The sequence below is a fragment of the Caretta caretta genome, chromosome 2 (assembly GCF_965140235.1).
Source record: "Caretta caretta isolate rCarCar2 chromosome 2, rCarCar1.hap1, whole genome shotgun sequence".
Classification (NCBI taxonomy): domain Eukaryota; kingdom Metazoa; phylum Chordata; order Testudines; family Cheloniidae; genus Caretta; species Caretta caretta.
The window spans coordinates 224,370,491-224,393,372 of record NC_134207.1 but is presented as its reverse complement, the minus strand read 5'-3'; the positions used below and the strand labels follow the sequence as shown (position 1 = coordinate 224,393,372).

The window sequence follows — 22,882 nt, the reverse complement described above, 5'->3', positions numbered from 1 at the left end:
AAGCTGGAATTCCTACCACTGGGGACCCTGTTTTCTAGGTTACACTGGCAAAAGCAGACAAGGCTGAAATCCAAGTCTCTACCATACCTCCGACTTAGACCAGGTCTACACTGCCACTTACTTTGGAATAACTCACGTCGCTCAGGGGTGTGAATAAGCCACCCCCGGTCGACATAATTTACACTGACCTAAGCACTGGTGTGGACAGCGCTATGTCGGCAGGAGAGCGTCTTCCGCCAACATAGCTACCGCCTCTCACAGAGGTGGATTTATTATGCTGACAGGAGAGCTCTCTCCCATCGGCATAGAGTGTCTTCCCCAGAGACGCTACAGCAGTGCAGCTGCGCCAATGTAGCGCTTCTAATTTAGACTAGCCATCACAATGGTTCCGCAAGCCTAAACTAAGTTCCATATTAGAAATGTGTGCTGAACACATATATGATTTAAATAAATATATTACATATACACAGACATACCTTTTAATTAGGGCTGCCAATTAATCGTAGTTAACTCACGCGATTAACTCAAAAAAATTAATCACGATTAATTGCAGTTTTAATTGCACTGTTAAAAAATAGAATATCAATTGAAATTTATTAAATATTTTTGGATATTTTTCTCTGTTTTCAAATATATTGATTTCATTTACAACACAGAATATGTAAAAATGATAAACAAAAGCAATAATATTTTTAAATTCACCTCATACAAGTATTGTAGTGCAATCTCTTTATCATGAAAGTGCAACTTACAAATGTAGAAATTTTTTTGTTACATATCTGCAGTCAAAAACAAAATAAGGTAACACTTTAGAACCTACTAGTCCACTCAGCCCTATTTCTTGTTCAGGTAATCACTTAGAGAAACAAGTTTTGTTTACATTTACAGGAGATAATGCTGCTCGCTTCTTATTTACAATGTCACCTAAAAGTGAGAACAGGCATTTAAATGGCACTCTTGTAGCCGACATTACAAGACATTTATGTGCCAGATATACTAAATATTCGTATGCCCCTTCATGTGCTGGCCACCATTCCAGAGAACATACTTCAATGCTGATGAGACTCGTTAAAAAAATAACGCATTAATTACATTTGTGACTGAACTCCTGGGGGAAGAATTGTATGTCTCCTGCTCTGTTTTACCCGCATTCTGCCATATATTTCATGTTATAGCAGTCTCGGATGATGACCCAACACATGTTACTTGTTTTAAGAACACTCTCACTGCAGATTTGCCAAAACTCAAAGAAGGTACCAATGTGAGATTTCTAAAGATAGCTACAGCACTCGACCCAAGGTTTAAGAATCTTACGTGCCTTCCAAAATCTTAGAGGGAGGAGCTGTGGAGCATTCTTTCATAAGTCTTCAAGAGCAACACACGGACACAGAAACTACAGAACCCAAACCACCAGAAAAGAAAATTAATCTTCTGCTGGTGGCATCCGACACAGATGATGAAAATGAACATGCGTTTGGACTGTTATTGAGCAGAACCCATCATCAGCATGGACGCACATCCTCTATAGTGGTTGAAGCATGAAGGGACTATGAATCCTTAGCGCATCTGGCATGTAAATATATTGCGATACCAGCTGCAACAGTGCCATGTGAATGCCTGTTCTCACTTTCAGGTGACATTGTAAACAAGAAGCGGGCAGCATTATCTCCTGCAAATGTAAACAAATTTGTTTGTCTGAGCAATTGGCTGAACCAGAAGTAGGACTGAGTGGACCTGTAGGCTCTAAAGTTTTACACTGTTTTATTTTTGAATGCAGGGTTTTTTTGTACATAAATCTACATTTGTAAGTTCAACTTTCATGATAAAGAGATTGCACTACACTACTTGTAATGGGGGAATTGAAAAATACTATTTATTTTGTTTTTTAGTGTGCAAATATTTGTAACAAAAATAAATATAAAGTACACTTTGTATTCTGTGTTATAATTTAAATCAATATATTTGAAAATGTAGAAAACATCCAAAAAATTTAAACAAATGGTATTCTATTACTGTTTAACAGTGTGATTAATCGAGCAATTAATCGCAATTAATTTTTTTAATAGCGTGATTAATCACAATTAATTTTTTAATCTCTTGACAGTCCTAATTTTAATTTAAAATTCAAAATTATTTTAAGTGTCTACAAGTTTTTTCACCTAAACTGACCATCTCTGTGACTTAGAATCTGAGGATCTTTTTTTGTAATTTACATCTTTCAAGTTTTACTGAATCTACTGTTAAACATTCACACTAGATAAAAGTAATTTGCATGTTTGCAAAACAATCGATACAGCTCTTGTCCAACAGTGCACATTTTCAGTAATTCTGCATACTATATATTCCTGTCAAAGTGGAATTACCAGACATGCAAATTAGCCATCTTAAACTTTCCTCTTTTGGCTATTAGTATTTTTATAAGAAAATACACACAAAGCAAATCAGAACAGGTGGGGAATTTCTTTTTAACACTTTAAGAGAAACTGGCAAATGTGGGGCTATTTCCTAGCTCTTGTCTGGGTGTGAGATTTTTACAGTCGGGAAAAGCAATTTTGTAATTTACAACTGCTTTTCCGACCCATAAACCTTTCCACAGTTTGTGCCTGGCAGAAAAACCTATATGAGGCAAAGCTCGTATAGGATTTATAGATCTGGGCCTAAATAAGTAAACAAACAAAACTTTTCACTAGGACTTCTGGATGCTATCATGACTGCTTTGTAGGTCCCTACCTACCTGGTGGTAAGCCTCCTATTAACATTGTTTCTTCAGTGCAAGCTCTACATAACCCTGTGATGATCTCAAGCCAGCCAAGACATGCATCTGGGGAGAACAATGTCCTGCAAATAGGGACACCACCATCCAAACCAGGACAGCTGTTGATACTACTGTATTTGGTGGGGTGCCCCCATTGTGTCCTTCCTTTTGTTGCTCAATCTGAAACAGCTAGGTATTGCAAAGAACCAAAACTTCCAAAAATTAACTGAGGTATTGCAGTGTCAAAAATGGATGCCTTTACTTAATTAAAAAAAAAGACTGCAAGCACAATTACAAAGGAACTTAAAACAAAAGTACTAGCTTTCTCATTTTTGTGTTTTCTCCTTTTTGTAGTTAAATGCTAGTGTGGTGGGTTTCTTTGGTATTTTCTTCCTACAAGGATATTGTTACATTTAATTATATTATGGTCACTATTACCAATCAGTTCACGGATGCTCAATTCTTGGAGAAGATGCTGTGTTCCACTTAGGACTAAGTCCAGAACTGCTTCTCCCCTTGTGGGCTCCGGCACTTACGTGCTCCCCCAGATTTTTGCCAGGGTTTGCTAGCCCCGCTTGGTCACATAGTGCTGCGGGGCTCCCTCCCTGCATGGCAGCTGCTGGAGCCAACCAGCTGGGAGCTATGGCCAGAGGCAGTGGCAAACAGCTGGGAGTTTCAGGGAAAGCTGCTGATTTTGCTGCTGCCTCTCCCTGTGGAGCTAAAGCAGCGGTCCCGCCCTCCAGCTCCCAGATGTTTGTTGCTGCCTCTCCATGCGGAGCTAACACCTGGGAGCTGCAGGGAGGTGCTGCTGAGGGAAAGAGGGAGGTGTGTGCTTGGGGGGCATGAATCAAGCTGTTGGGGGGGAAAACCCTTAAGTTGTGCCACACCACTCTCAGCAGGCACCAGTCATCTCAGAAGCCCCAAGCACCACTGCCCTGCTGCAGGCAGAAGCCCCGAGCTCCCTCCAACACTCACCCCCGAGTCTGGTAGGAGACAATGGGTGTGTGTGGCAGGCCTCCGCGAGTGGCATTTTAACTGTAGAAGAGCGTGGTTCGGCCACCTTTGACATATAGGACCACTCTTCCACCAGTGCAACAAACTCTGTCAATCCTACATATTTTGTACCTTGGTACTATCGTGTCCCATTGATTATTTTTGTTTGACTGTTTCTCTTCAGCTCCAGCCTATACTTTATCAATTTCTATCCTCTCCTCTTTCATAGGATACAGAGTACCTCCTTTAATAAATCCTCCTCTACGGGATGTTTCTGTTTGAACCATGTGCTCCTCTACGCCTGTCAGCTTTCCTCCAGTCTTTAGTTTTAGAACTTCTCTACGTGCATACAATATATATATATATATATGGCCAATTTGGTTACTCACTTGGGCCATGTCAAGTTTACCTATCAGATCAATGATTGCTACCAAATCAGCAGGAACATGAAGACCCAGGTCATGAGGTCCACCAAAATTAGTGCAATGTTTACTGCTCATGTGCTAGAGCTCCTGGGATGGATTGTGAGGTGTCTCATGCTGAATAAGCATTGTCATGATAATGCCTTGAGCACCTAATAAAATTTCGGGGCCTTGCCACCTTTATCATGTCCCTGGTTGAGGCACATCACAGGTTCTTTCGTCCTTCTGTTTAACAGGAACCCCCATTCACCATCTCCCTAATTTGTTCTATAAATATACCTGTTGTGGACACAAAGTTGGCATGGCAAAGGAGCGTGGAGCAGGAAGGGGAGAGAAACACATTGAATCCTGGTCCTTTCAACTTGTGAACCCAACCAAACAGCATTAAAAAGCACTCCAAAATTTGCTTGCACCAGCCCTGAAACCTGCTTGAGTGTCTGTTTTGGGATAGATAACATACAAAACTGTCAACAGGAAACCAGGAGAAGTTTGGTAGGTTGGGCAGAGTTTCATGTGAAGTCTTGAGGTTCATTTTTCACACCGGTCCTGGTTCCTACACTGGTCAACTCTTTTAACAAGGAAAACTGTGACGGATTGATGTAACTGACCTCTTATTTTTTCTATGCTGGGAACCAGATTCTCCCTTGGCTAACCTGATCTATCCTGGAGCACAGCATGTACTCACACAACGCTGTCACTAGGCTCAGGAGGGTTTTATAATTTCAGTCTTTTAAAAAAGACTTTTGGATGCTTCTAGCATATTTAATTTATAAATTCTTCTCTCATCCAGGACCTCTTCCCTTTCCCCTTCTACAACTTTGCTTGTGAGTTCCCCCAAGCTGTACGCTGGGAACATCATAAGGATATCATCACTCAAGGCAATGCCTGGTAAAGATTCGTTAATGTAGTCAGAGATCACTCATCTTAGAAAAGTAGAAAAGCTGGAGCCAAGTCATTTTAACCAGCTCAGTATGATACTGAGAGGAGTTCAGTGCAAGCACCATCACATTTGTTGCCAGAATCTATAAACACTAAGTTATGACAGCTGAAGAGTCAATTCACCACCTTCACACACACTCACACACGCACCTCATCAGCCACACAAACTGAAGTCTACCTCCATAAACTAAAAAATTCTACTCATTCAGTCCTGCAGCTCTTTTCTGGGGGATTGATGATACTGCATGGTGTAATAGCTCTTTTTTACCTAATCAAACCCCTTTAAGGGTTAAAATATGGCATATGTTGATCGCAGACACTCCTCACTAACAGGAAAGACACACTGCTGTGGGGCCCACATCTAGGCTTCTCCTTCCCTCCAGCTGTCTGTGGATAGCTGCTAATTGTATCCACTTGTTTAACCTCAGGGATAAGGTCTGGAGGGGACCAAGTGCCACAAGCAAGCTTTTTTTTTTTTTTTTTTTTTTTTTTTAAAAACGGTCATTTCCTCTCTGGTGTAACTTGCATGACAGCATGTGACAAGCAGAAATTAATGGGGACACTGCTGTGCCAATACCTCTTGAATTGCTTTGACACTGGCTGCAGGCTGCCTGCTTGGCCACCCAGCCAAGACCTCACATGAAACATGGCAAGGGGCCCACAGTTCTATTCACGAACAAGCCAGCTGGTCAGTGATTAGAAAGCTGAAACAATGCAGTACATATACACCAAGAAAAATACTTTACAAAGAGCTTCAGGCTCAGGAGGTAAAGTTGATTAAAAAAAAAGTAAATCTGTAAATTTATCTTCTGGAGCTGCAAATTCAAGTTGACACCACAGACAACCTGGAACATCCTTTTAGTTGATTCTACATTCTCACCAGAATATGATCAAAACTAAGTCTAAAATCTTAGCACACAAAATAGTGGCATACAAACAACTTAGACCACACTGATTCAGATGCAGTGCAGCATTCAAATTATGTAAATATATAAGAGAGTTATGACAGATTACTATTCCTATTGGCCTATCAACACTTCAGCAACATTGCCTACATTTCTGCAGAAATCCACATCGGCCCTGCCTACAGTGGGCCAATAAAAAATACTGAGATTTGTTTATAGACTGAGAAATAAAAACAAAAGCTGAGATTTTCAAAACAGCTAAGGGGATTTGGATGCCCAGGTCCCCTATCTCCTAGGCAGCACTGAAAACCTCAGCCAAGACTTTTTAAAGTGTCGAATCTTTGACTAGATGCAAAAATGCTGAGTAGACCTTTCCTCTTGTTGTATTCCCAAGTTTTGGAAGATCAATATCCTGCTAAATGTAGGGTATTCCCCACCTGCTCTTTGCAAAAAAGGAATTACTACTACTTAAAAAAAACAAAAGACTAGGATTTTAAAAGCAACCTAAGGGATATATTTCAGAGTAACAGCCGTGTTAGTCTGTATTCGCAAAAAGAAAAGGAGTACTTGTGGCACCTTAGAGACTAACCAATTTATTTGAGCAAAAGCTTTCATGAGCTACAGCTCACTTCATCGGATGAAGTGAGCTGTAGCTCATGAAAGCTTATGCTCAAATAAATTGGTTAGTCTCTAAGGTGCCACAAGTACTCCTTTTCTTTTTTCTAAGGGATATAGGCACCCAGATCTCATGGGAAATCAGTGCGATTTGGGCAGCTAACTCCTAGGACTCCTTTGAAAACTCCAGCCCAAGACATTGTCTCTTAATAGCTAGAATCATTAGGATAAAAATTACTGTTACCCAGGCCTGCATTTTTTGAAGTAAGTATAAGGAATGAAGTATCAAAAGATAGGCTGAGCTGATAGTCAAGTGACAATTGCACCAAGAGGGAGAGGGTTTGGTTTTGGAGTCTAATTCATGTTGTTTGCTGTCTGCATGAGAAAGGGCTAGGAATACTGTGGAATCTTATGGGAAGAGGTTGGCCTCATACGGGGTCCAATCCAGTGCCAGGTGAAGTCAATGGGAATCTATCCACTGTCTTCAGGGAGTTGGATTGGACCTACTGCCTTTGAGTAAACCCCTCTGCCCAACATACATATCACAGCTGACAAGAACTGCAGGGAGCTGTATCTAAATTTGACAAAAGGGAGGTCACTATGACACTACATAGCATAATGTAACTCTGATTCTTGGCTGGGGTTCCTGGACATGATAATAATCACCTTCACCTTTGATCAATCAGTCCATCAACCCTCATATAGAGAGCGCCAATCACAACATGTCATTTCTGTTGTTCTAGCCAGTCCTTCAGCCACCCGCTAGCCAGGCTGTCAGTGGTACCAGACACCCTATCGGTATAGCACACCACAGTCCAAAACCCCTGAGCTCAAGCAATCCGCCAGCCTCAGCCTCCCAAGTAGCTGGGAATACAGGCATGCACCACCATGCCTGGTATTACCATAATAAACAAAAAAGTCAGTTATTATTAAAGGTGGGTACTTGGAGGAACGTGGACTGAGTATACTCATCAGTCATCTGGTCTCGGGCAAGTCACTTAACTTCTTTCTGCTTCTGTTACCCCATCTAAAAATCAGGGATAATACTTCTCTACCTCATAGGGACATTCTGAAGATTAATTAGTTTATGTTTGTGAAGTATCTTGAAGGGCTGATGTTTACTCAGTTATAATTGTGCAACGGTAGTGAATTGGACAGCATATGCAAGAAGAATTTCCTGTATGCACAGTATCATGGTGACGGGCCTTAAGGAAAGGATTTGAGGGAGGAGAGGACAGTGGTCTTTTGGGTCCCTTCAGGCAGGGTGTTCTAAATGTAAGGGCTTTCAGGATTTGCAGTGTTAGTGGTAGAACATGAACCATCAAAAAAGTTTTTATTTTTGATGTGCAATTTCATCTAACTAAAATCAAATGGGAATGGTTCCTCTGAACTGCTTGAGTTTGAGTTGCTGTAAGTGTTTACCATAGTTAATAGTCTGCACCAGTGTTTATATTTAATTAAAAATAGATAGATCTAGGGCAACAGATTTTCAGTGTGGAAGAACCAGGTCCCTTGTCTGGAGAGAAGAGGGTTAACAGGGGATGGTTTTAATGGGGTCAGGGAGGTGGGCACAGAAGAGTTTGCCAGCTGGGTGGAAAGGAGAGTGAAAAGGCTGCCCATCCCTGCCTCTTTTTCTGTGGCTTCATCTTTTCTCATTTCTGCACTCTCCTCTGCTCCCTTATCCTCCCCCTTGATTCATTCTACATCCCCTTCCTTTTCTCTCCCTAGCTCATAGTCATTCTCTCTATCACATTTACTCTCAATCCCTTGGTCCTGTTTGATTTTGTCTGTTCACCAGCACCACTCCAGATACCTTGCCACAATCTAATGCTTCCCTGTGATGAAGGGGAGGGGAGCAGCACTGAGGATGCCAGCCCCAAGTATGGATCAGGATCCACTGGCCTATGGTGCTGGTGCAGCTGAGCTGACTGAAGGCCCATCACATGGTGCCACACGTATTGGACTCCATGTGTGGTGGTGGTCTGGCTTGAGCAGCGTGCTCACTGGAAGTATTCATAGAGGCTGTCCTCATTATAGTAAAGTGCTTCCAGGAGTGGTCCCTGAGGTGCACATGTTGTCACGCACCCTGCAGTGTTTAGCTGGCCAGTAGCTCCTTCAAATGTCAATAGAACGACATCAATTTACAGCAGCTGTGGCTCAACCTGGTCTTCTTTAATACCCCGGACAGACCCGGAAAAAAGTGGCACTCTAGATTTTCCGTGACACACTCTTAACCAATTAGCGCGCACCATGTTTGTCCGCGTTAGACATCACACCCCCATAGAGCATGTCTGTACAGCAAAACCCCCACCGTGTGCACGACCACACTGTGCTGTTCATTTGCACTGGTGCACAGTGTGAGCACGATGAATAACAATCGGTACTGGGGTTTTGGGCGGGAGGAGAAGAGAGGAACAGCACGGGAGAGGAGTCAGTAATGGTGGGGAGGGGAGAAGGTTGTGACAAAATGTTTCACAGACCTGGCTAAAGAAATAAAACAAAAGCTAAATCCAAAACTGCACAGAATACACTTTCAGTGTACGAAAAGGTAAAAATGCAATAGAACGGTATCTTGTGGAACGAGCTGGTCTGTAGAATAAATTGCTCAGGGCTTGTCTACACCGTACAGCAATGTGCATTATGCAGGTGTGATTTTTAAAGCGCACTAACATGTTACGCATTAGTTGGTTTGTGTAGACCCTGCTGATAGACATTAAAGGTTCCTTACTGTTCTTTAACATAGTGCAGCCCTACAATACAGTGCACTAGGAAACCTTTAGTGTGCACCAGCAAGGTCTGACTCTAGACAAACCAATTAATGCGCGGGTTAGAGTGTTTTAGAAATCACACCCCCATGGTGTACATTACCTCATTATACAGACATAACCTTAAGCTGAATAAATACTTTTTCAAACCATACGGCCATTAGTTCTCAAATAAACCACTTGTGATAGACAAGAAAGTTATGGCATTATTTATACAGATGAGCAGAACAGAGGGAATGACAGTTCTTCTTACCTATTAATCATATTTCTACAACGTAATCATTCTTGAAAGAGTTCTGAGACTAAAACTTGCTAAGGCGTAGATATCTTGAAGCACATGCTTAAGTGCTTTGCTGAATCAGAGCCTAAAAAAGTAACCCTCTTTTACTTTTTTAGGCTCTGATTATAGGCACCAACTAACAAAACATTATCAGTCAGGGAACATACAATATAGAACTATGTACTATTACAAAATACCAATCAACGAACTGGAAAAACCCTGTAAATTTAGCAAAACAAATGAAAGAGGCTAGGGTTCACCATTGAATGATTGCTGTTTTCTTTTGTTTATTACATAGTAACAGTATTATTTACTGCAGCTTTGTAAGCTAGCAAGCAGCTGGGTGTAATACATTTCCATGCTGTGTAACCTCTCCTTATGCTTCATTAGACTTCTTATCAAGAGCAGAAGAAAAGAAATCTCTCTCTTATGCCTTTCCTGTGGCAAAGGAAAAGACAAGATGATGACTTTCCAGTTCATTTCACTTGTACAACATTTTCATCAATCACCATGGGGTAGAGTTTTTGTTATTCTCACTGGAGGACTGTTCTTGGCTTTCTGTCACATAAAGAAGCATAATGACAGGTTTCAGAGTAATAGCCGTGTTAGTCTGTATTCGCAAAAAGAAAAGGAGTACTTGTGGCACCTTAGAGACTAACCAATTTATTTGAGCATAAGCTTTCGTGAGCTCTCACGAAAGCTTATGCTCAAATAAATTGGTTAGTTTCTAAGGTGCCACAATTACTCCTTTTCTTTTTATAAAGAAGTATGACTCCACTAACTAGCACATTTGAGTTACCTCCACCAGACTTGTAGAAAAACAAAATGCAAACATAAGGCGAATGGCTACTTCTCCAATATTTTCTAAGGGCCTCATCCTGCAATCCTAATGCAGGACTGCATTGGGGCTAGAAAATTGGGTTGAAAATTCCTCTTATTGAGAGGAAGTTTAAAGCTCTGAAACACACTGAACACTTGAAGTGATGAAGCTAAACTACCACATTTCATCAAGAACCAAAAGCTGCTTTTTGCTTGTTTTGCGACTTTTGCTCCAAAAACCAAGCAAAAGAAACTGTGGTTTATTTTTATTTTAATCTCCCTGTGAATTATGCATCCCTTTGCAGTTTTGGTTCACTATAGCCCACACAGTTTGGCCTTCATTCTCCTTTTCCTATGCGTTCAATAAGTCCCATAGATTTCAATAGGAATTACATGAATGAAACAAAAAGAAGAATGGGACATGGTCTAATCACAGCATTAACAGAGCAATGGAGATGACAAGATGACAATAAAACATTTATTTGGAAGATGGTTTCTCTTCCCATAATTTCATGTTTTAAAACATCTTTTCCTTTTCGGTCTGTGTTGTTTCTCATTGAACGACAGAGCTATACACAACACACTACTGTAATAACAAGCATATGGCTCAAAGATCACTGTTGACTTTCTGGAATCTCAAATTAGCCTTTTTTATTTAAAATACATGAAAGACATCTGTACACTCTTTCATTAAACTAATTTTACATTTGTAACATCCTACGTATTCTTTTGGAACCGTTTCCGTTAAATTGCCAAGTCTGGGTTTGGACAGCAAGTATTTCCTTTGTAACATTAAAGGAGGAGTGTACTGCTGTCAAAATTTCTCTCCAAAAATAAGTCTTTGATAAAGTAGATATTGTACTTGTCAGAACAGGAATATCTGAAGTTAATTTCAAATGAAAGAATATTTTAGACTGAATCATTAACTAGATTTTAAAAACCCACCAGATTCTGCCACTGTACTGTCCCCTTTCCTGCAGGGAAAGTAAAGAGAAAACTACTCTGAATTTCCATGCACAGAATACTGTCACATTCTGGAGACTTCTGAGATTCCTAAATCACAGTTATGCAACATAACTATCATATCCTAAAATGGAAGGCAGAGAGCCCTGCTGCTGAATTTATTGGTTTGAATATGAAACACTCCAAAGAGATGGCTAAATGACTTCTAAATTATGTTTGGCAATTTAAAGCTACAGTGTGCAGTTTCCTGTTGCATTTGACAGAGAAAGGGGACATTTTACCAGTACTCCGGCGCAATTTCTTTTTTCACATTGCTGTTTGTAGGGTCTCATGTATTTAGCCTCTGATTGTGAAAACAAGTTAGCAATTTAGTCCACATGCAGCCCCATTGATTTAAATGGGACCACTTGTGGAAACAGATACTACTCAACATGAGTAAAGATATACAACCTAGCTTGTCCTGAATTTATCTGAATTAAAAAGAAATGAGCTTTTAGATTTGTGAATTCTAAAAGTTCACTTCAGAATCAAATGGAATAATTATTGTGACTCAAAAAAGTTAAAGTTATGATTTTCAAAAAATAAATGAAGCCAGTATTGTGTCATTCCCTCAAGCCTTTTTCCATTATATTATAGGATTTACCACTGTGACAAACTACTGCACATTTTTCTATCTATCCAGGAGTCTGTGCCATGCACAGCTTTTGCTGTGTAGACATACCCTGCCTCTGGGTTAGCCTACATGAGCTTGTCTCAATCTAGCTAAGGAAGGTGAAAATAGCAATGAAGATAACACACAGTATGAGTTTCAGATCAGGCAGTATAAGCCAAATACGTCCCCAGGGTCCGTGATAGGCTTGTACTACCTACTCTGACACCTGAACTGTCCTGTCTTCACTGCTTCTGGCAGCCACACTTGATGGAGTCACGCCGGTTCAGGTAGGCTAGCTCATGCACAGCTTTTGCTGTATAGACATACGCCACTGATGCGGCTTCCACCTATATTTCAAGGGGAGACTATTTCCCTGATTCAGCAAAGCATTTAAGCACGTGCTTAACATTAAGCCTGTGACTAGTCTGGGACTACAGAGACAATGGTTCAAATCCTTCTCTTGAATACCTCTACTGACTTCAGCAGGTTAAACCAGGGATGAATTTGGCTTGATGTTATTAGCATCAGCTAGGGAGCAGTCTTTTAGTTTGGCTTCATTTAAATCTGGGACTGCTCATGTGCTTAAAGTAAAGCAGATACTTAACCACTTTGCTGGATCAGGGCTTAAGCTCTTTAATGTCTGGTTGGGGGGCAGGGGGAAGAGAGAGAAACACACAAACTTTGATATCGAATTTGGGGTTCATCTTTCAAAGTCTAGAACTCAATCAAAACATTCTGATGGGCTTTTAATTGTGTTTCGTTCACTGACATAAATGGCATTGCTGTGTAGCTGTATATTAAGAGAGGAAGTTATAAAAACTTAAAATATTGATATTCATGAGTTTCTGAATAAGGTTTTCAACCCAACAATTAAGGACAGATTTAGGCCCTTAACTGCAAACTCTTCACACTGCACATGAAACCAAATGAAAGACTGCTCGCTAGCGAATACTAATAGCATTGGGCCAAATTCATCCTGCTGTAACCCAAGCAAGCCAACAGGGTTACACCACAGAAGGGTTTGACCCACTGTGTCTGTAGTGCTGAGTGTTCAGTGTTCAATATTAAAAAAACAGATATCCTTTACCAAAGTTACAAACAGATAAAGCAGCCACTTTTGTACTGAAGTTTTTTCCTGTCACACAAAGGGTTAAGTGCCAAACAGTATCTCTATTATTTCACTCATGACTCCATTCCTAATTTTCTGTTTTCTGGCAGCTGCTTACTAACTTACTAATAATGTGCATCTTTGTTTGGACTTCTTAAAAAGGGGATATTCTCAAAGTGGAAGAAAGCTCAATTTATTTCACTTTGAAACCTGAGAAACTAGTAACATGAACCGTATGTTGATTATAGAGCATGGTGATAAATAAAGGAAGAAGTTGTGTAAATATGTGAAAAGATGACGGTGGGAGAGAGTAGAGGAGAAGTCCTGCTTTGGATATATGATGCTTTTGTGGTATCTTATGTCCGAGGAAAGCATACATGCACAATAGAGTCTTTTCTTAGTTTGCATTCTATATCTTTTACTATTATTTGCAAGTTTTCCGTAACACACTCTTGGCTATTCTGAGGCGTCAAACAACCATCACCTGCCCACATCTCCCAGTGCCCCTCTTAGGCTGGAAGCTCTTCTCCTTAGTTCTACTGTACCTAAGCATGGACTTAATTCTAATTTAGCATCTTCCAGGTGGTCAAATCGACCTACAATTATTTCTAGGTCTTGTGGGGAAAAAATTAGTGCCACAGCTGGATCCTGGCAAATCACTGCAGAACTTGTTTCTATAGCAGCATATTTCACACATTCAGCCTGTAGAGTCACGTTTGGGTTTTGTGTAAAATAACAAAAAACATCCACGAACAGGAAGCATTCTAGAGTATGAGGAAGAGGAGCTGGTGTCCCTGACTGGAGGAGATGGAGGGGTGTGGCAGCCAGACTAAATGAAGCTGCCTCATTGGATGTGAGGCATGTTTGTGTAGAGAAAGAGAAAATGCAGCTGAATTTTAGCTAGTGGGAGGGACCCTAGAATCAGCAGAGAAGTGGTGAAACATTTCATAGCCTGAGCAGGAAAACTGGTGCTACCAATAGCCCCACACTCCTCTCACGGCCTCAAACTCAGGATGGTGTGGGGAAGAGGAAGAACGGACTTAATTCCAGATCCTTGTTCCCAGTTCCAGCCACAGTGTCGTACACCTCTTGGGATCTAATTGTTATCCCTATGACATTTCCCCATCTTACACTTTAGGGCCTACAGCGAATATAACCACCTGCTCCAGACATACACTCTCTCTCTGATTCCCCCCAGGAACAGCTAGGGAGCCAAAGTTGCTGTTTCTGGCTGCTTTCACCATCTTTTGTTGTAGCTGGGGAGCATAACTTTTCTGCTTCTAGGCAATTGGAATAGTGTCCTCCTAAATAATGGCCAGTGGATCCCCCTTTCTCCTGCTCTTAGGTATTTACATTTTTGCTGGAAATATATTTTGGGGGATTTTTCACATTAATGGAAATAGCAAAAATGAAAATATATAGGGCTAGTTTAAAGTTCTACAATATCAAAATATGCAGGAAAAACACAGCCCTTACATTTTTGTCTATGTTTTTCTTCAGATGCATGAAGCTAGATACAGCTGTTGCTGAAGAAACAGATACAGCTTAGTAAAAATCAGAGTTCCACTAAAATATCCTAATTAATTTTTTTTTCCTACTGGACACAATAATTTGTTTTTAGTGGCATCAAAACAATTTATGTCTCTAGTGCTAGACCAGATGCCTGAGGAAAATGATAATGGGTTGAGCTGAGTGAACAGTTTGTACTAAATAATTTGATGAATTTATAGTCTTTGACTGGTTGTGAATTGTCCACGATTGTCCTACAATTTTTGCAAATGCAATTGTTCTTCTCAGCTATTTGCTGTATAGTTACAATGAATCATTTTTGGTTTATAGATTGTTTGCAAAAAGTTTATGGTGAGTATTTGATATTCAGAATTCAAGCTGCATTAGTTTTGGTTTAGTTCTGACTGGATATGTCACAGAGCACTATTTCTGTTCCTTGATTTAACTTAACTCTCAGAACCAGGCAGCCAATGAGAATAAATATGTTTATGAGGATTTTTTAGGAGCCTGCTCCCTCATCACAATGTGCCATTCTGCCTACTCCTCCCATGCATCATCACTCCCTTTGGGGTAATGTGTGCCTTCCGGGGTACCTGGAGGGAGAAGTCCTTGATCTCCCTCAGGCAAAAGGACTACACCTGTGAATAGCACAAAAATTAAAGGGAGAGAGGGTGGGATGGCTCTTTGCATGACCTCCACACTGCATACCCGTGAAAGGATCTGTCACAATCTGACTTAATTTACTAAAGACAGAGATAAGTATCTTGTAGCTTGTAAGAAAAGTTTAGAATACAGATACATAATTAGCATTCCCTTTCTCTCTCACATTGCATCACTCCAGAGCTTGCAGCGACTATCACTACAGTGATGTGCTAGCAATAAAAATCCCAGCTTCAGAAGTAATCTCTATCCAGTCACTGTAGCTTTTACCTATGTCTCAAAGGCATCCAGAATATTAAGAGCCAGAAGCTTTCTGGCATCACAGTGATAATTTAGAGCTCCACTGAGGTAACAGAAATTAAATCATATTCTCTTAAATGCACCAAAATAAACATGCAAGTTAAATTAATGGGCCAATTCTTCTCTTATTTACACTAGTGTAAATCTGAAATAACTTCACTGAAATCAATGGCGCTATCCTGGATTTACATTCATTTAATGGAGAGCTGAATCTGATCTCCTATGTTTGCAATATTACAGTTTTACTATGCCTAAATCATAATTCTATTTACTAGAAAGAGTGAGAGAGTGGGGAATAGTAACATTTCACTGTTTAAGGAGTCCTGAATAGTTTTAAGTCTGTGTGGACTTTAACCAAGGTAAACTTTAACCTTCATAATCAATGATATAACCAAAAATTATTTATGTATTTATTTTATTCTTTTTATTTGTAAGTTATACAAATAACTGTCTAGCTAAGGCGCTAAGTGCTTTTGACATGTGCTAAAAAGACAGTCATACAAATAAACCCCCACCATCCAACCACCCCCTTGGCAAGCTTTCCTCACCACCAAAAATGGAAAATCAAATCCATGACAATATCTCAAAGTGGAGCTAGTCATTATCCTTATGGGGCAAGTAAAGGCATTAAGAAAAAATGCTCATATAAATTAAAGATTGGTGTAAATTACTTTGGAGAAAGTGTGTGAGTTGTCCTGATATGCAAAAAACTGTCTTCTTTTCCTGACTACATGGAAACCCATCATTGCTGGTTTACCAGTGGAACCTTACCTCATCGCCTTCTATTCTATTCCATTCCACTCCATGAAGGTTCTCATATCATGTTTATCACTGTAGTATCAGAGCACCTTTCAGCAGTGCATTAAGCAACATAACTAACAGCTGTCACATGTTGTTTGTTCTCTCATCCTCTCCCCCAGGGGAGAAGCAAGTGCAGTGGAGTGTCTTGTTTTGGTAGATTGTTTTAAATTTAATTTTATTTCAAATATACACGCGGCTATTAGGGCTGTCAAGCGATTAAAAAAATTAATCGCAATTACATGCCAGATGTGCTAAAGATTCGTATGTCCCTTCATGCTGCCACTTAATGGCCTCATGAATAATGACGGGTTCTGCTCGATAACAATTCAAAGTAGTGTGAATTGACGCATGTTCATTTTCATTATCTGAGTCAGATGCCACCAGCAGAAGGTCGATTTTCTTTTCTGGTGGTTCGGGTTCTGTAGTTTCCACATCTGAATGTTGCTCTTTTAAGACTTCTGAAAGCATGCTCCAGACCTTATCCCTCTCGGATTTTGGATGGCACTCCAGATTCTTAAACCCTGGGTTGAGTGCTGTAGCTATTTCTAGAAATCTCACATTGGTACCTTTTTTGCGATTTGTCAAATCTGCTGTAAAAGTGTTCTTAAAATGAACATGTGCTGGGTCATCATCTGAGACTGCTATAATATGAAATGCAGGTAAAACAGAACAGGAGACATATAATTCTCCCCCAAGGAGTTCAGTCACAAGTTTAATGAACACATTTTTTTAATGAGCATCATCATCCTGGAGCATGTCCTTTGGAATGGTGGCCGAAGCATGAAGGGGAATGTTTATCATATCTGGCATGTAAATACCTTGCAATGCCAGCTACAAAAGTCCCATGTGAATGCCTGTTATCACTTTCTGGTGACGTTTCAAATAAGAAGCTGACAGCATTATCTCCTGTAAATGTAAACAAACTTTTTTGTCTTACCAACTGGCTGAATAAGAAGTAGGACTGAGTGGACTTGCAGGCTCTAAAGTTTTACATTGTTTTGTTTTTGAGTGCAGTTATGTAACAAAAAAAAATTGCACTTTCACAATAAAGAGATTGAACTATGGTACTTGTTTGAGGTGAACTGAAAAATACTGTTTCTTTTATCATTTTTACAATGCAAATATTTGTAATAAAAAATAATAATATAAAGTGAGCAGTCTACACTTTGTATTATGTGTTGTAATTGAAATTAATACATTTGAAAATGTAGAAAAATATCCAAAAGTATTTAATAAATTTCAATTGGTATTCTATTGTTTAACAGTGTGATTAAAAATGCGATTAATCATGACTAATTTTTTTAATTGTGATTAATTTTTTTGAACTAATCACGTGAGTTAACTGCGATTAATCGATAGCCCTAGTTGCTATGTTATTTATGTTACAGAAGGCAGGATCAAAGAAATGCTCCTTGCAATTAGAACAGAAGGAGGTAAGCTTTTCCATGGTCCTTAGCCCTTGACTACAACTGAGAATCCATTAGGATTATCTTTATTCCCATAATCTTGCTGAAGAAAGATGAGTTACAGTCCCCGATCCAATGCACCTTGAAATCAATAGAAATCCTCCCTCTGACTTCAAAAGGTGATGGGTCAAGCCCTTATAGACTTGTAGCTCTCTCCGGCCTTTATTTTGTGATTATTTGGTAGACATCTTTACACAACAACATTTACAATTTCACCTACTTATATTTAGAGGCTCAAATTATTACTACGGTCAGGTTGCCTTCACTACTCATAAAAAAAATGTGAAGCACTCACGAACGACTTTAAATCACACTAGAGTGGGCACAGTGATTTAACATGATTGGAGTGCTTCACATTTTTATGAGCTCCTGCGTTTGGAAGTGATTAGGGTTCTGAACAAGCATGGATTAGGGCACCACAGGAAATAAGAGAATTTTTGTTTTCATTTTCTGAGTGTTTGAATTTGGAAATAATTAGGGTTCGGAGTATGTCCGCTCCATGGCACTTAAAAATGAAAAGGAGTACTTGTGGCACCTTAGAGACTAACCAATTTATTTGAGCATGAGCTTTCGTGAGCTACAGCTCACTTCATCTGATGAAGTACTCCTTTTCTTTTTGCGAATACAGACTAACATGGCTGTTACTCTGAAACTTAAAAATGAATGGCAGGACTCTCCCAAAATAAAAAAATTAGACAATCCAAATTGCGGTAGTAACAGTACAAGTGCCTTAACGAAGAGGTAGGAGCAGGCAGTGATGGGCACTATAGAGAAAGAGTCATTTTCCCCCAGCATAGCCAAAATTTGGTCATCAGTGTAAGGAGGGCAATTTGTGGATTGGAGACCTCAGACTGTGCACAGCATCAGTGGCTCCAGAGGGGCCATCTGGGTGCGGCAAAGAAGTGGACATGGTTTTGCCTTCATGTTTGTAGGAACTGCTGCAGTATGGGGAAGAGCTGGCTACACCACCATTAAGGGGAACCTCTCCTGTATCCATCACCCAGAAAGCATGTTATTGACACCATAATGCCTCCAGAAGCTGCCATTTGTGTGGCATGCTTCCTTTTTCTCCATCTATTCAGCCAGCTTGCCGTTCTAGGAGGCATAACAGCCCTCATTTTAAAAGAATAAACTTTTCTATTTAAAGTAGTCCTCCAAAATAATAAACCACTTCAAATCATTTTATGTTGCCCTGTTATTTGCATGTATATATAACCATGACTCTCAATGCCTAAAAAGATTTTTGCTTCTTTTCCTCACTATAAAATATTAGCAGGACAATTTTAGAAATCCAACTAATCAAGCATTTATTTAGGTCCTACAGCATGCACATTTGAATGGGCTCATTAATGCAGTGACACTTTTTAAGGAGTTTCTTTTAACAATGTTGTTAGATACAGGCCACACTGAAGATTTTTTTTCTTCTTTTTACAGCAGTTTCATCATCACTGTGGTGTATTTATTCCTGGAATTTCTCACCTTGTTTTCAGTATCACGTGATTTTGCAACATCTGCTCCGCATCTCAAACATGATCAGAGTACATGTGTCTGTGGCAGAGGGCTAATGACTCACAGCAAAACTCAGAAAACTGGCTTGTTTTCTGAGAAGCTACATCTTCATTTTAATTTACTAAGAAGTGATACATTACTTGCTACTATCACAGACAGAGTGGAATTCACAGGGTACACAGAAAGGAGCAATGACTGCATTCATTTTCAGGGATAAAGTGAATTTGTGGCACAGTGCCCTGGGATAAATTTTCAAAAGTGACTTAGGCACTTAGCAGGCTTTCAGTGAGATGTAAGCTCCTAAGTGCCTATGCCTATTTTGAAAATAAATGTGATTTAGACTCCTAGGCCTAGATCCTTAAAGGTATTTAGACACCAAACTCCCACTAAAATCAATGGGAATTAGGTGCATCAAAAACCTTTGTGATCTCTCACTCCGAACACCTCGGCCCCACCCCCAGCCTGGAGCTCCCTCCTGCACTCCAAACCCCTCATCCCCGGCCCCACCCCAGAGCGCTCACCCTCATCTGGAGCCCAAACCCCCTCCCGAACCCCAACCCCCTGCCCTAGCCCAGTGAAAATGAGCAAGGGTAGGGGAAAGTGAGCAATGGAGGAAGAGAAGACGGAGTGAGCGGGGGCAGAGCCTCAAAGAAGGGGCAGGGGCCAGGCAAGGGTGTTCAGTTTTCTGCAATCAGAAAGCTGGCAACCCTACCTGCGAACTCTTACTTGCGTGAGCAGCCTGAGTGACTTCAACTACACTAGCTGAGCATTGCTCATGTGAACAGAAGTAACAAGGTACAATTAAGTACAATTAAGAAAGTTGAGGTATGCCTAAACTGGCGCTGGAGGTGTAAATTCCTGCTTGAGGAGACATACTTGTGCTAGCTCTCATCGAACTAGCGTGCTAAAAATACAAATGTAGCCACTGTGGCACAAGCAGGATCCTAACCAAGAGGCTAGGAATATATGGCAGCCACACTTCTATTCTTAGTGCACTAGCTTGATCACATCTAGTGCAGTTATGTCTTCTTGAGCTGGAATTTATACCTCCAGGCTGAAGCACAGACTCCTCGGTTTCCTTTTCCCTGTGGCACATAAAGTTCATAAACCAACACATGTAAATGCTGAAATCAGGAAAAGGGATCATGTAAACAAAAAAGCCCTGGCTGGGGTGATTTAGTTGGGGATTGGTCCTGCTTTGAGCAGGGGGTTGGACTAGATGACCTCCTGAGGTCCCTTCCAACCCTGATATTCTATGATTCTATGAAACACTAGCTGGATTTTTTCCTTTATCCATTAAATTGGCTTTTGTAGACATCACAAGCCAAATTTTGCTCTGATTTACTCCACTGACTGCAATGAAATTTACATAGGCATAAGTGGGGAGAACTGAGCCTGTTCATTTTAAGAAGGCTAGACTCTTCTCCTTCACATGCTTTATAGAACCAAATTATCATGATTAAGGCTATGATTTAATCATGGGTATTTTAGTAAAAGTCATGGACAGGTCAGGGGCAAGAAACAAAAAAATCATAGCCTGTGACCTGTCCATGTTGTCTACCATAAATACTCCGGATAGAATCTTTTTTTTGGGGGGGGGGAGGGAGGGGGGGGGGAGGGAAGGAAGGGGGGCGCTGCTGGGAGGGGAGGAAGCCCGCAGCACCAGCGGCCATTGGGGAGCTCCAGGGGGCCAACAGCTGCTCTGGCCGCTACCGTGGGGGAAGCCCCAGGAGGCCAGCTGCTGCTCCAACTGCCCTGGACCGCTGCCGGGAGCCACCAAGCTGCAGCTCCTCCCACCGCCGCCGGGACCGCTGCTAAGGAGGTTCCTGGAGCCAGCTGCATCGACCACTGCTCAGGCGGTCCTGGGGGCCAGGTGCTCAGGCAGTCCCGGGGGCCCGCAGCCTGAGGCTGCCAGAGCAACAGCCAGTGTGGCTGGGTCAGGGGCTGGGACCACTCCAGCAGTGGTTGGTGTGGCTGGCTGCAGAGCCGCTCCAGCAGCAGCCGGTGTGGTTGTCCCCACTGGCCGCTGCAGAAGTCACGGAGGTTACAGGAAGTCACGGATTCCGTGACGTCTGCAACCTCTGTGACAAACACAGAGCCCTAATCATAATCCATCATCTGAATTGCAATGTCTGTGCAGAATCATATATTGGTCCATACACAACACCAATAATTGCCTGCACAAATACTTAATTCCCAAGCAGAATTTCATGTTTGCCAATGCAATTTTAGAACCAGGTTTTGGAAAAATGGCACACAATGTTATAGACCAATATTCTTTTTTTCTGTTTGCCTCCGACTATTGCACGCATTAATCTATATATGTACTGAAAGAAATATGATTAAAAGACAAAGGTGAGATTTTTTTAAAATCCACTTAGGGTGTTGGGATGCTCAATTCCCATTAATGCTAATTAACTAATTACATTTTAATGAGGATTAAATGACCAAATCCTTTCAGCAGCCCTGAAAATCTCAGCAAAGAGCAGAACCCTAAAAGCATTAGAACATGGCATCTTTGTAATATGCGAGTTACATTTCAATCCACTGCTGAGGCTGAATCCAGCTGTTCTCCTTTTTTTAATTTAACATTTATGCAAGAAGATTGCTTACAAAAATAAAACTACTGGAACTGCCTTAAGTTACACTTTTTGTGGCTTTGATAAGTAAAATGATCTGTCTCTGAAGTGTATGATTTCAGACCCAAAGGTCAAAAAAATCACTTAGGTTGCCAATGTTAACAAAAATTAGTGGAATAATAAAAAAAATTTAAGTGAATTTCCCTTTTCCCTCCCACTTTCTCCTCCACTGCTGCTTTATTTCCCTAGGAGTCCTGCCAGGTTAAGAAGACACAATACACCTCCAAAAATGACTAGTACAGTAGCAAGATAACTCCTTCCTTGGAAGCAAAAGTTGTTTCTTATCACAGAAGAAAGCAAAACGCTTATTAGGCATAACCATGAGGTAGGACATTTTAACATCAATCAATCCCGCTGCTTCTATTCTCCTTTTTGAATATTTTGATCAGGTTCAAACTGCAGTCCTCAATATGGAGCTTTACTATGGCACCCCCCAGCAGGAGGGGAAAAAAGTTATGGAGTTAATACATTTAAATTAGTATTTTCTAACTTGGGGAGAGGCCTTCCTAGGAAGGCAGCATATTAATGCACAAAGGAAGGGAAAACTACATGACTTTGGATCCACTCTGACCATCTGCCTCACCACAAACATACTGCCATGCATAAGCCACTAGGCAGCTCCTTGAAAGCCACCTACCATCCATTCCTGTTCCTACAGTGGTTTGCAATGCAGCTGGCCATGGAAGTAATTCACATGTATAGGGTAGCAATATGCCAACCTAAGCTTTGCTCAGTGACACTGAGCTCAGCTGCAAGAACACAAGGGTCTCAGGTATACAGAA

The 22,882-nt window shown here is 40.8% G+C and overlaps 1 protein-coding gene across 3 annotated transcripts in view; it reads right to left on the bottom strand.

Moving 5' to 3' along the window:
- LOC125631434 (cyclin-dependent kinase 6) overlaps nt 1-22,882 on the bottom strand; it is a 225,418-nt gene that overhangs the window by 154,630 nt on the left and 47,906 nt on the right. The gene's annotated exons all lie outside the window — the stretch shown is intronic.